The sequence below is a fragment of the Lycium barbarum genome, chromosome 12, assembly GCF_019175385.1.
Source record: "Lycium barbarum isolate Lr01 chromosome 12, ASM1917538v2, whole genome shotgun sequence".
In the NCBI taxonomy this organism is placed as follows: Eukaryota; Viridiplantae; Streptophyta; class Magnoliopsida; order Solanales; family Solanaceae; genus Lycium; species Lycium barbarum.
The window spans coordinates 62,275,390-62,287,492 of NC_083348.1; the positions used below are offsets into that span (position 1 = coordinate 62,275,390).

Genomic DNA, 12,103 nt, shown 5'->3' on the forward strand with positions numbered 1-12,103 from the left:
CAGCAATCAGATTTTTCAAATCCTCTTTTTAATTTTCTTTATTTTTGTTTTGTTAACTTCTTCGGGATATAAGCGGGAATGTGAGGAGCTTGGGGTTAATGAAAATTGACAGAAATGCCCTCAATTTTTTTCCCATTTTTGGTTATTCTGATACTCATTTCACCCCCCTCACACACACATGTACTTAAGATTTTTTTTTTACCTGTTCTATTTGGAAAAATGGAGTGAAATTGTTGAAGGGTCAATGAAGGTGGTGGAATATAGTTTTCACTTAGAGAAGGAGGTGTGGATTCGAAGCTGAGGATGGTGGTGAAAAGAAAGAGAAATGAACTACTACCTCAGAGCACCCTTTGAATGGAGGGGTTAGAGAGAGAGAGTGAAAGTCCAATATGTGTGTTGATAATGAGAAGCACGATAATGGGAAGGAATCACCAAATAGTAAGAGTGAAAAGACTGTTTTTATTTATTAATTGGAGAAAAAATGGGTTGACCTCTGACCAGTCATAGGGTACATGGCAATTCCCATTATCATCGTATTCCTTTTGCCAACTACCTCTAAGCGCATGGGTCTACGTTGAATTCACACATTTAGAATTATCTAGAATGTCACTCGTCACCAATCCAAATTCTCTATACCTCTTCTTTCTTTTATTTTATTTTTTGTTTTTGTTAACATCTTTAGGATATAAGTGGGAATGTGAGGAGCTTGGGGTTAACGGGAATTGACAAAAATGGCTTTGGAATTCTTTTTTCCCTTTTTGGTTAGCTTGATACTCATTTCACCTCCTCACGCACATACATGTGCTTAAGGTTTATTTTTTTACCTGTTCTATATGGAAAAATGGAGTGAAATTGTGGAAGGGTCAATAAAGGTGGTGGAATATAGTTTTCACTTAGAGAAAAGGGTGTGGATATGGGCAGGTGGTGAAAAGAGAGAGAAATGAACTACTACCTCAGACCACTCTTAGAATCGAGGGTTAGAGAGAGAGAGAGAGAGTGAATATATGTGTTGATTATGAGAAGTACGATAAAGGGAAGGAATAGCCAAATAGTAAGAGTGAAATGGTTGTTTTTATTTATTTATTGGAGAAAAAAATGGCCTGACCTCTGTCCAGTCACGGGGTACGTGGCAATTCCCATTATCATTTTATTCCTTTTGCCAACTACCTCTAAGCGTTTGGGTCTACGTTGAATTCACACATTCAGAATTATCTAGGACGCCACTCGTCAGCAATCTAATTTCTCTATTCCTTTTTTGTTTTGTTTTGTTTTGTTTTGTTTTGTTAACATCTTCAAGATATAAGTGAGAATGTGAGAAGCTTGGGGTTAACGAGAATTGACAGAAATGTCCAAAGAATTCTGTTTTCCTATTTTGGTGTAACGACCCGCTAGGTCGTTATGGGGTCTTTGACCATTTTACCCTTGTTAGTGCCTTCCCGAGAATAGAAATGAGCTTAATGAGAACTCAAAGTGTGTCTCAAAACTGAAACATGATTTGTTTGTTGTTGCGCATTGTTTGAAACTTGTTGTATGTAGGTCGTGATGGGGGCTTTGACCATTTTACCCTTGTTAGTGCCTTCCCGAGAATAGAAATGAGATTAATGAGAACTCAAAGAGTTAGAAGTCTAAAAACTGAAACATGATTTGTTTGTTGTTGCGCTTGAAAGTTGTTGTATGTTCATTTGGGGGGTGACTTGGTAAATTTGACCTCCGCTGGAAATTTCGAGGCCACGGGTGAGTCCGTAGAGTGATTTTATGTATATGTGCATGTTTGGTTTGCGTCGTGAGGGCCTCAGATTGGTGTTGGGATTTTGGGTGAAAAATCAAAGATCACTGGTCGATTTGGACCACTGCAGCGGTGGTATTATCGTTGTAGCATGTCCGCCATAGTGGGGTGAGGGTCATCGCCACGAAAATGAGGGAAATAAATGAGGTTCGCCATAGCGGTACCATTCCCGCTATAGCGGGACCACCGCAGCGAGCGTCGACCGCTGCAGGCAAAACTATGCTTTATATTCCATATTTCGAACCCATTCCCCACATAACACCAAAAACAGTTCTGAAGAAATAGTAAGGCGGTTTTTTTAAGGCTAGGGCACCACTCTTCATCAAGGTAAGTCTCAACCTTTATCTTCATTCATTCCATAATAGTCTTAAGTCCCTACATCATCTAAAGTTCTTTAATGGTGAATTGAAAGGTTAGAACCCTAGAATTTATGAAACCCTTGAATAATGAATGGGTTGTTGATTTTATTCTTGTTTAATCATCTAGTAGTATAGATTATCACTTCCTAGGATGAGAATTTGATTATTAATTGTGGAAATTGTTGATTGAAACTTAGGGTCCCAATAAAAATGGAAGCTTTAGCCTAAAAATTGATTAAAAGGGGTTGAATTGGATAGAGAACATATGAAATGATATAACATGATTATTGGGATTGATTTTAGGATGAATTCATTCCTAATGATAGTTCACCCATTGAAAAAAGGGTAGAATGTCACGACCCGAATAGGGCCGCGACGGGTACCCGGGGCTAACCACCGAGCACCGCTCCTTTCCTCACTCGTCATACCCATTTTACATTTCATTATCATTCATAATATCATAATCATAAGACAACCATTTTTCATTTAAAAAAACACCAATGATTTTATATACATGTGCCCCTTAGGCTATCAAAATATCATATACAAATATAACATAGTAATCTTGTGAGACCATCTGACCCACACTGCGTATCTACGAGCCTCTACTGACATACTAAACATATAGACGACACAAGACTCCGTCGTGCCCAAAATATGCATATATACCAAAAGAAGAATCATAAGCACCTCCGGACAATGGAGTGCTCTCAATCAGCTGACAGCTACTAAGGGTCTGGACCAAGCTCACCTCCCTGTCTACATGTGGGCATGAACACAGCGTCCAAAGAAAACGGACGTCAGTACGAACATTGTACTGAGTATGAGAGGCATAAATAATAAAGAAAGACAGTGTTAATATAATGTGAACATCAATATGAAACATCTAAATCTGAATGACAATCATAAAAGAAGTAATGCATGCTGTCTTACTCATACTCATCATAATTTTATATATGCATAATATGCAAGCTGCCCGTCCATATCGGAACGGTGTAATAATCAATAACATTAGCCCGCGTCCAGGCCTCCCGCGTTCGGGGTACCATCTCATGCCGCCCACTAGTGGTGTCTGCCCATGCCAAAAGGTCATGGTGTATCCGTATAGCTGCCCGCCTTGGCGGTGACTGCCCGGCCAACTAGGCGCGGTGTAATATGATCATGACATGCTCATAAAAAATACTTGTAATAATATGCTTATCATAGTACATGCATAAGACTCAAGATCAACTATACTCTATCGGGGTGACGTAAGGTCGTGAACCCCCGATTTCATTATGGAGCAATTATTGACATTCTGCCTCACCTTGAAGGAATTAGTACATAAGGTGAGTGTAAGCAATAAATAGCATCATTATCAATATGGCATCATCATATCATATCTCTTATCTTATATAGACATTTATGGACTTAGGCTTCTAGCTTTCCGGAAAATAGGAACTCATGAAGAGGAAAAGAACTTATGCTATAGGATTCATGCCATTTGAAAGGAAGGACTAGCCTCACATACCTTTGTCGTTTAGCTATGTTATCGTTCACTTGCTCTCCCCCAATGTCACGTCGTTACCTTCACGGGAGAATTTGTATTAACATTAGTTAATCGACTATAAGAACGCGTCGTAAATTCTAGAGAAAATTGGGCAGCATTTCCCCTGTAAACTTAACAATCCTCGAAATTCCAACTTAGCCAAACATCAATCAAAATACCAACAACAACAATACCAACAATTTCATATCAAACTAGGATTAAATCCATTCTTAGATTACTCCCAAAACAGCCCAACATGCATTCGGATGCCAATGCTTGTATACACTTCCTTATTTCTGTATATCCATAATATAACAACAACAACTACAGCCAATCCCCCGATATTCCAGCCCACAAAACAGTCCATAACGACTATAAAACAGTCCCCAAAATATCATCGCAAAACAGCCACAAATATTATACCAAACAGCTCCAAAATATAGTCACAAAATAACCACGAAAATTACATAAAATAGCCCCAAATATCGGCACAAAACAGCCCGGTATACGCTTTGTATACAATATCTTTATACACTTTATTCTCCCAAATTCAAGAACAGCAACTTATCAACAACATCAACAACAATATCAACAACCTCATATAGCAATATAAGCACCTAGAAATCTCTCAAAGTTCCAATAAAAAAAACAACCCCCAAGGCAACCATATGAACCAACTAATCTATGACTTCATAACATAATTCCCTTCACTTTAAACTAGGAAATTCTCCCATGAATAACTTAATTAACAAGAATAGAGTATATTACATACCTTATTGCCCAGAAAACTCAACTAAAATCCTAGCTCCAAGCTTCAATAATCAGCCACACATCAAGCACCAAATACTATAATCCTTTCCTAACTAGTTTCCAATTTCCTAAGATGAAATCTTGCTTTGATTTGGAGGAGTTCAACTTGAAAGATTTAGAGAGCTTTTAGGAGGGTTTTGGGAGGGTTTAGAGAGAGTTTAGAGTGAGAGAGAGGGGTAGAAAATGAAAAAAAAATCAGATTTTTTTCGTTTTTTTAGTCTCTGATTTTTACTGTTCATCGGTACTGTTCCTCCGCGTCTACTGTTCACCCGCAGAATTATTTCATGGACTCAATTTTTTTTTCTGAGGTGTAACATAGAAGTAGTGGGGTTTTCTTCCCTAAGTTGTTGTTGTTAAGTAGATGATTCCTTACTCACTTAGCATTATGATTTCTAGACTTTGAACGTTCTGAAGCTTTGCAAAGGGGGAAAGCTATTGCAGAATAATTGCATTGTTCCAGTTCGGCTTTGAGGTAGGTTACGGTTTAGTTGAGTTAGACTTTGGTTAGTTGATTGTATATGTAACAAAGTTGATAGGAGAAAGTATGATTTGGTTGGTATGAATTCTGATTATGTGGGCTTGTTGTCATTTCTTCATATACCGAAATTTGAGATGGAATTGTTGTGTTTTGAAAAGGAATGAGTCAATATATACTCTTCTTGTTGATTGAGATGGTTGCATATTCATGTTGTGTTGAGTGAATTTATCTGAGTCTTGTTATGACTTATGGCATGGTGTCTTGAATTCATTAACATTGATATTATTGACTGATCATGCTCCTTATTGGCTGTTGGACTGGAAATACATTGAGATTCATATTGTGATCAGTTACAGAGATATAACTATATAAAGGCACATTTGACAAAGGGTGAGGATGTGGTCTAGTTATGGGCTCATGGACACCATGGGTCCCTGCAGGTCATGACCATTTGGGGAAACAATATCATTTACCATGTGTCTACACGGTTGCGATACTATCATTGTTGCATTGCATTTCATTGGACTTATATTATTCCCGTTGATGGTTATGGTTGGACTTATCTTATTCTTGTGTTGGCTGATTTCTGTTAATGACATTATTTGGTTTTGTGTTGTTGTGCCGATCTGCCTATCTTGTTGATTTTATGAAGTATGCATGATACTAATCTTAGTCGGCCTACGATATCTATCTATACATAATGTTTGTACTAATACTACCTTGCTACACTTTTTATTTGAGTGCAGATTGTGTTCCAGAGACATCTTCCAGACCTCATATCTAGTGTGAGGCCAGTTTCCGATCAGATCCGAGGGTGAGCTGCTATCTATGCCATGCCTCCTGAAGATCTTTCCTTATTTGGATGTCTACGTTCATTCCAGACATTTATGATTATTTTAGAAATTTCTTTCATTCATTAGACCGCTTTATGTTTTAGAGTCCGTGTATGATGACTTTCGGATCTTTAAGGTTGTAATAGTTAAGACTTCCGCCGTTATTTTATTTATGGAAATGATTCAGACTTATTCATGAATTATTTCGGGTCATTGATTTATAATTTGTTCAAATGATTAAGAAAAAGGGCTAAGCGGATAGCTCGCCCACTAGGGGATTTGTGTGGGTGCCACTCATGGCTACTTGGGTCATGACAAAGTTGGCATCAGACCACTAGGTCCGTCGATCTCGTTGTACACAGACATGTCTAGTAGAGTCTTGTAAATCGGTATGGAGACATCTGTACTTATCTTTAAGAGGCTATGGGACGTTAGGAAAATTCAAATTATTTCTTTCTTTCGTGCTACTTGATTCCAATTAGTATCTAGATGATTCAAATTGGTATCTGACTTTTCTTTCTATTCTCACACAGATGATGAGGACTCATGCGACAGTAGCAGTAAATGAGGTACCCGCGCCGACCGCTGGGGCCGCAACTAGCAGTGGAGGGCAGGCCGCCAGGGACACAGTTAGTGGTGGAGGCCAGGCCAAGGGCCGTGGCCGTGGCAGAGGCAGGGGAGTAGCAGCACCAGCCAGGGGCGGGGCTCCTGTGGCTGGTCAAGCTGGTGCTGAGTTCCTTGAGCCCTAGGAAATTTCAGATGAGGCAGCAGAGTTTGCAACAACACCAGCTCAGCCAGATATTATAGCTCCTTCAGTGTTGTCAAACGTCATGGTTCAACTGTTGAACCTGCTGAATGGGTTGACAGAGGCAGGTGTGTTACCAACCGTTCCAAGTGCTCAGGGTGTGAGAACGGGTGATCCGGCTCCGGGTGGAGTTCGTGCTCCGAGGTTACAGCATACTACAGCTGTGGCTCCTCATTTCGATGAGGCTTCAGGACTGGAGGTATTTCCTAGGCCAGTGGGAGGTCCCTTGATGACCGGGGATGGGCATGATTTATTTTTGAGGTTCACTAAGATGAAGCCTCTAGAGTTTTATGGCATTAAGGCCGAGGATGCTTATGAGTTCATCTTGGGACTGTCACGAGAGGCTCCATAAGATGGGAGCAGTGGAGAAGTATGGTGTTGAGTTTGTGACCTTCTCGCTCTTGGGTGATGCCAAGTTATGGTGGAGGGCTTTTGTGGAGTGCAGGCCAGCGAGATTGCCTTCGTTGACATGGACTCAGTTCTATCAGGTGTTCTTTGACAAGTATGTTCCTCATACCTTGAGAGATCGGAGGCGTGATGAGTTTAGCAATATTGAACAGGGTAATCCGTCGATGGCTGCTTATGAGGCTCGGTTCTATTCATTGTCTCACTATGCCCTCCATTTTGTGCCTACTGAGAAGGAAAGAGTTAAGAGATTTGTGAAAGGGCTGAACACTGCTCTTCAGTTGTCAGCTCTTCAGCTTGCGGCCTCAGGTTCTTCCTTTCAGGAAGTGGTGGATCATGGTAAGACCATCAAAGGTGTTAGGCAGGATGGTTATAATAAGTACACTAAGAAGAAGGCCCGAAAGGGTGTTTCAGTGGCTCTTTCTCTAAGGGCTAGAGTTCCCAAGTAGGGCTAGAGTTCCCAGGTCTATTCGAGACACCCTGTTTAGTCAGCCATATAGGCTTCATTTGGAGGCCCATCAGGGGCCAGTCAGTACTATTCCAGTCAACCAAGGGGTTCACAGGCCAGAGCTCTAGATTTTGGTCGTTATTCAGCTTCGACAGTTTCTGTTCAGCGTCCAATGCTAGACAACGGATGCTTTGAGTGTGGTGAGATGGGGCATTTCAAGAGAAATTATCCCAGATTTAGGTAAGGTGGCCAGGGTGCTCAGTTTTAGGCTCCTAGAGCTCCAGCATCAGGTAGAGAGGGAGGATCTTATGGTGGAAACCGTTCTTAGACTGGGCATGGCAGTCACATAGCTAGTAGAGGTGGCACCTAGCCTAACAGAGGCTGGTTTCAGCCAGGTAGAGGTGGATATCAGCCCGGCAGGGGGGGAGCTCAGGCAGGGCAGGTTGATCGTAGTGGTTCGCAGGCTACTGACAAACAGTGTTATGCTTTTCCTGGTAGGTCGGAGGCGGAGGACTCCGATGCCGTCATCACAGGTAACATCCTAGTCTGTCACTAGATGGATTCTGTATTATTTGACTCGAGTTCTATATTTTCTTATGTGTTTACATATTTCTCTATGGGTCTTGATATGATCTGTGATTTGCTTGATGCCCCTATACATGTATCTACTCCAGTTGGAGACTCTGTGGTTGTAGTAGAGTTTATCGATCTTGTACTGTCACATTTATGGGGTATGGCACCTTGATTGACTTAGTGATTCTAAACATGGTAGATTTTGATGTCATCTTGGGTATGAGTTGGTTATATCCTTATTATGCAATTCTAGACTGTCATGCCAAGACAGTTACCTTAGCTATGCCTGGAGTGCCTAGACTTGAGTGAAAGGGTAACCGTAGTCCCTCCCCAAAGAAAATTATGTGTGTTGATAATGAGAAGCACGATAATGGGAAGGAATAGCCAAATAGTAAGTTTGAAAAGGCTGTTTCTGTTTATTTATTGGAGAAAGATAGGGCTGACCTATTACCATTCACGGGGTATGTGGCAATTCCCATTATCATCGTATTCCTTTTTCCAACTACCTCTAAGCGCTTGGGTCTACGTTGAATTCAGGCATTTAGAATTATATAGAATGTCACTTGTCCGCAATCGAATTTCTCTATTCCTCTTCTTTCTTTTCTTTTACTTTTGTTTTGGTTAACATCTTCAAGATATAAGTGGAAATGGGAGGAGCTTAACGAGAATTTATTGAAATTCCCTCAGAATTCTTTTTTCCCTTTTTGGTTAGCCAGATACTCATTTCACCTGTTCACGTACACACATGTGCTTAAGGTTTATTTTGTTACCGGTTCTATATGGGAAAATGGAGTGAAATTGTGGAAGGGTCAATAAAGGTGGTGGAATATAGTTTTCACATAGAGAAGAGGGTGTGGATACCGACAAGTGGTCAAAAGAGAGAGAAATGAACTACTACCTCAGACCACTCCTAGAATCGAGGGTTAGAGAGAGGGTGAAAGTCCAATATGTGTGTTGATTATAGAAACATGATAATTTGAAGGAGTAGACAAATAGTAAGAGTGAAATGGTTATTTTTATTTATTTATTGGAGGAAAAATGGGCTGACCTTTGTTCAGTCACGGGGTACGTGGCAATTCCCACTATCATCGCATTCCTTTTGCCAGCCACCTCTAAGCACTTAAGTCTACGTTGAATTCATACATTAAGAATTATCTAGAACGTCACTCGTCAGCGATTCAATTTCTTTCCCTCTTCTTTCTTATATTTTTTTGTTTTGTTAACATCTTCATGATATAAGCGGGAATGTGAGGAGCTTGGGGTTAACGAAAATTGACAGAAATGCCCTAGAAATTCTTTTTTCCTATTTTGGTTAGCTTGATACTCATTTCACCTCCTGTCACACACACACACATTTGCTAATGGTTTATTTTGTTACCTGTTCTATGTGGGAAAAAGTACTGAAATTATGGAAGGGTCAATGAAGGTGGTGGAATATAGTTTTCACTCAGAGAAGAGGCAGGGGCGGAGCCAGGATTCCGACGAAGGGTGTTCATATTTTAGGACAGGGGATGTGTGAGCGATAGTTTGCACACCCTTAGTCGCTAGGGTATCCTTCGTTTCTATGTCAAGGTTGTTCATTACTAGTATATATCCATAAAATTCTATATTTAACATAGGCATTCGATAATTTTTTCCGACGAAGGGTGTTCATATGAACACCCTTCAATGGGTGTGGCTCCGCCACTGAGAAGAGGGTATGGATACAGACATGAGGCAAGTGGTGAAAAGAGAGAAAAATGAACTACTACCTTCGACCACCCCTTGAATCGAGGGATAGATAGAGAGTGAAAGTGCAATATGTGTGTTGATTATGACAAGCACGATAATGGGAAGGAATAGCCAAATAGTAAAAGTGAAATGGTTGTTTTTATTTATTTATTGGAGAAAAAAATGGGCTGACTTCTGACCAGTCACGGGGTACGTGGCAATTCCCATTATCATCGTATTCCTTTTGCTAACTACCTATAACCGCTTGCGTCTACGTTGAATTCCCGCTTTAGAACGTCACTCGTCTGCAATCCAATTTCTCTATTCCTCTTCTTTCTTTTCTTTTGTTTTTGTTAACATCTTCAGGATACAAGCGGGAATGTGAGAGGCTTATGTTAACAGGAACTGATAAAAATGCCCTCGAAATTCTTGTTTCTCTTTTTGATTAGCCTGATACTCATTTCACCTCCTCACACACACACATGTGCTTAAGGTTTATTTTGTCACCTGTTATGTGGAAAAATGGAGTGAAATTTTGGAAGGGTCAATGAAGATGTTGTAATATAGTTTTCACTTAGCGAAGGGGGTGTGGATACGGAGCCAAGGAATTCCGAGGGCATTTCTACCCACACATCCCATTAACGCCCGTACATTCTACATATGGAAAAGCCTCGCGCGAGGTTCTCAATTAGTTATCCAAGGGACCAAAGCAATCCGAAACGGGCCAACATATCAATGCTTGGCATGACATTTGGCTTCCTAACAACAAGACTCTACGCAGCCTTATCCATGGTCCCCTACAGTTTTTGGAATCACAATTCACACTCAATTGACTTCTGGCCAATAATGTTTAGGTCGCTTCGTCTCTCTCCTTCGACTTACCTTCCAGTCTCTTACGCTTAATTTTATCCATCCATACAACTACTACTACCCAAAAATGTGACACACCTGCATGTTATCCCACTTCCACCTGTCTTTTCTCCACTCAATCGGCTTATTCGTTATATATTGACACACTTTGTTCTCGGAATCCATCCCGCATACCCTAGACTGGCTTTGGCGCCTCAATTTGCCTAATAAAATAAATATGTTTCTCTGGCTCTTTTGTCTTCACAGACTACCCACAACCTCCTGTTTACACCATAAAACCATTACTCTGAAACCTAATCGTCACTCCTGCTTGCTCGAGGCTAAGACTATCCACCACCTGTTCTTCACTTGCCCTAACATTTGCAACGTCTGGCGCTACTTTAATATTGCAGCCCCAACATCCTCCACAAATCTTTTTACTCGTTTACATCACCACTGTAAACCTTCTCAGGGCACGGACCCTTATACGGGTATTGATGTTCCTGCCTATCTACTAGTTCCTTTCACACTTTGGCATGCTTGGCTTAATCGTAACAACAACAAATTAACCATCTCCACAACCATCTATCACCCACTTGTCTTCTCTCGTCACTCATCGAATATCGCTTCTTATCTCCCACGTTCTTTCGCTCGTCTTCACTGCCTCTTCACATTGCATATATTAAATGGCATCCCTCTAACGTCAATTTCTACAAATTAAATACGGATAGAGCCTTTGATCCTGACACTTTCCATGCTGATACCGATGGAGTCTTCCGGGACCATCATGGTCATTGGATCTTAGGTTATTTATCTCCACTTTGTTGCAATACTGTCATTGAAGCTAAACTCCTTGCCCCTCTCTATGGGCTTTGTATAGCAAAAGAATCTGGCTTATTCCCTCTCCAACTAGAGACTGATTCGTAGGTACGCTGCCTATGATCCAAAATGGACATCCACTTTACTCACATACTATTATATTTTACTGTAGGAGCTTGCTCGGGAAGATGGACCTTCAGGATCCTCCGCAAGTCTTCCAGGAGGGCAGTATGGTTGCTGACTCCTTGGCAAATCATGGACTGCACTTAGTGTTAGAAAAATATTATTTTCTATTTAATATCTCAAAAATAAAAAGAATATTTTTAATGTTCTTGTTGACTTTAATGCAAAAGACTTGATTCTATTTTATTAGCCTTAATGGCAGAATTCATGTTGAATAAATTTGCCATTACCAAACGGTATTATTGTATTTAATTTGGTCACTTGATGACACTTTATGGAATATAATTATTCTTGAATTCCTAACGTTGCAAAACAGTTTTATAAATTAAATCTGGTCATTTGACCAATTGCCTTTATGATCTTTTATGGCATTTATTATTCTTAAATCTTTATACAGCGGAAGATTAGAAGTTAGCTCTTAAGGGCAAGTTCTACAAAGTGGTGGTTAGACCGACTATGTTGTATGGGGCGGAGTGTTGGCCAGTTAAGATTTCTCACGTGCAAAAGATGAAAGTTG

General features: G+C 40.4%; 1 long non-coding RNA gene across 1 annotated transcript; it reads left to right on the forward strand.

The window, feature by feature from the left end:
* Positions 1–10,549: 10,549 nt before the first annotated feature.
* On the forward strand, positions 10,550–11,884 carry LOC132622421 (uncharacterized). Its single transcript, XR_009575890.1, has 2 exons — positions 10,550–11,389; positions 11,576–11,884. It is a non-coding gene; the product is annotated as an uncharacterized LOC132622421 (long non-coding RNA).
* Positions 11,885–12,103: the final 219 nt, after the last annotated feature.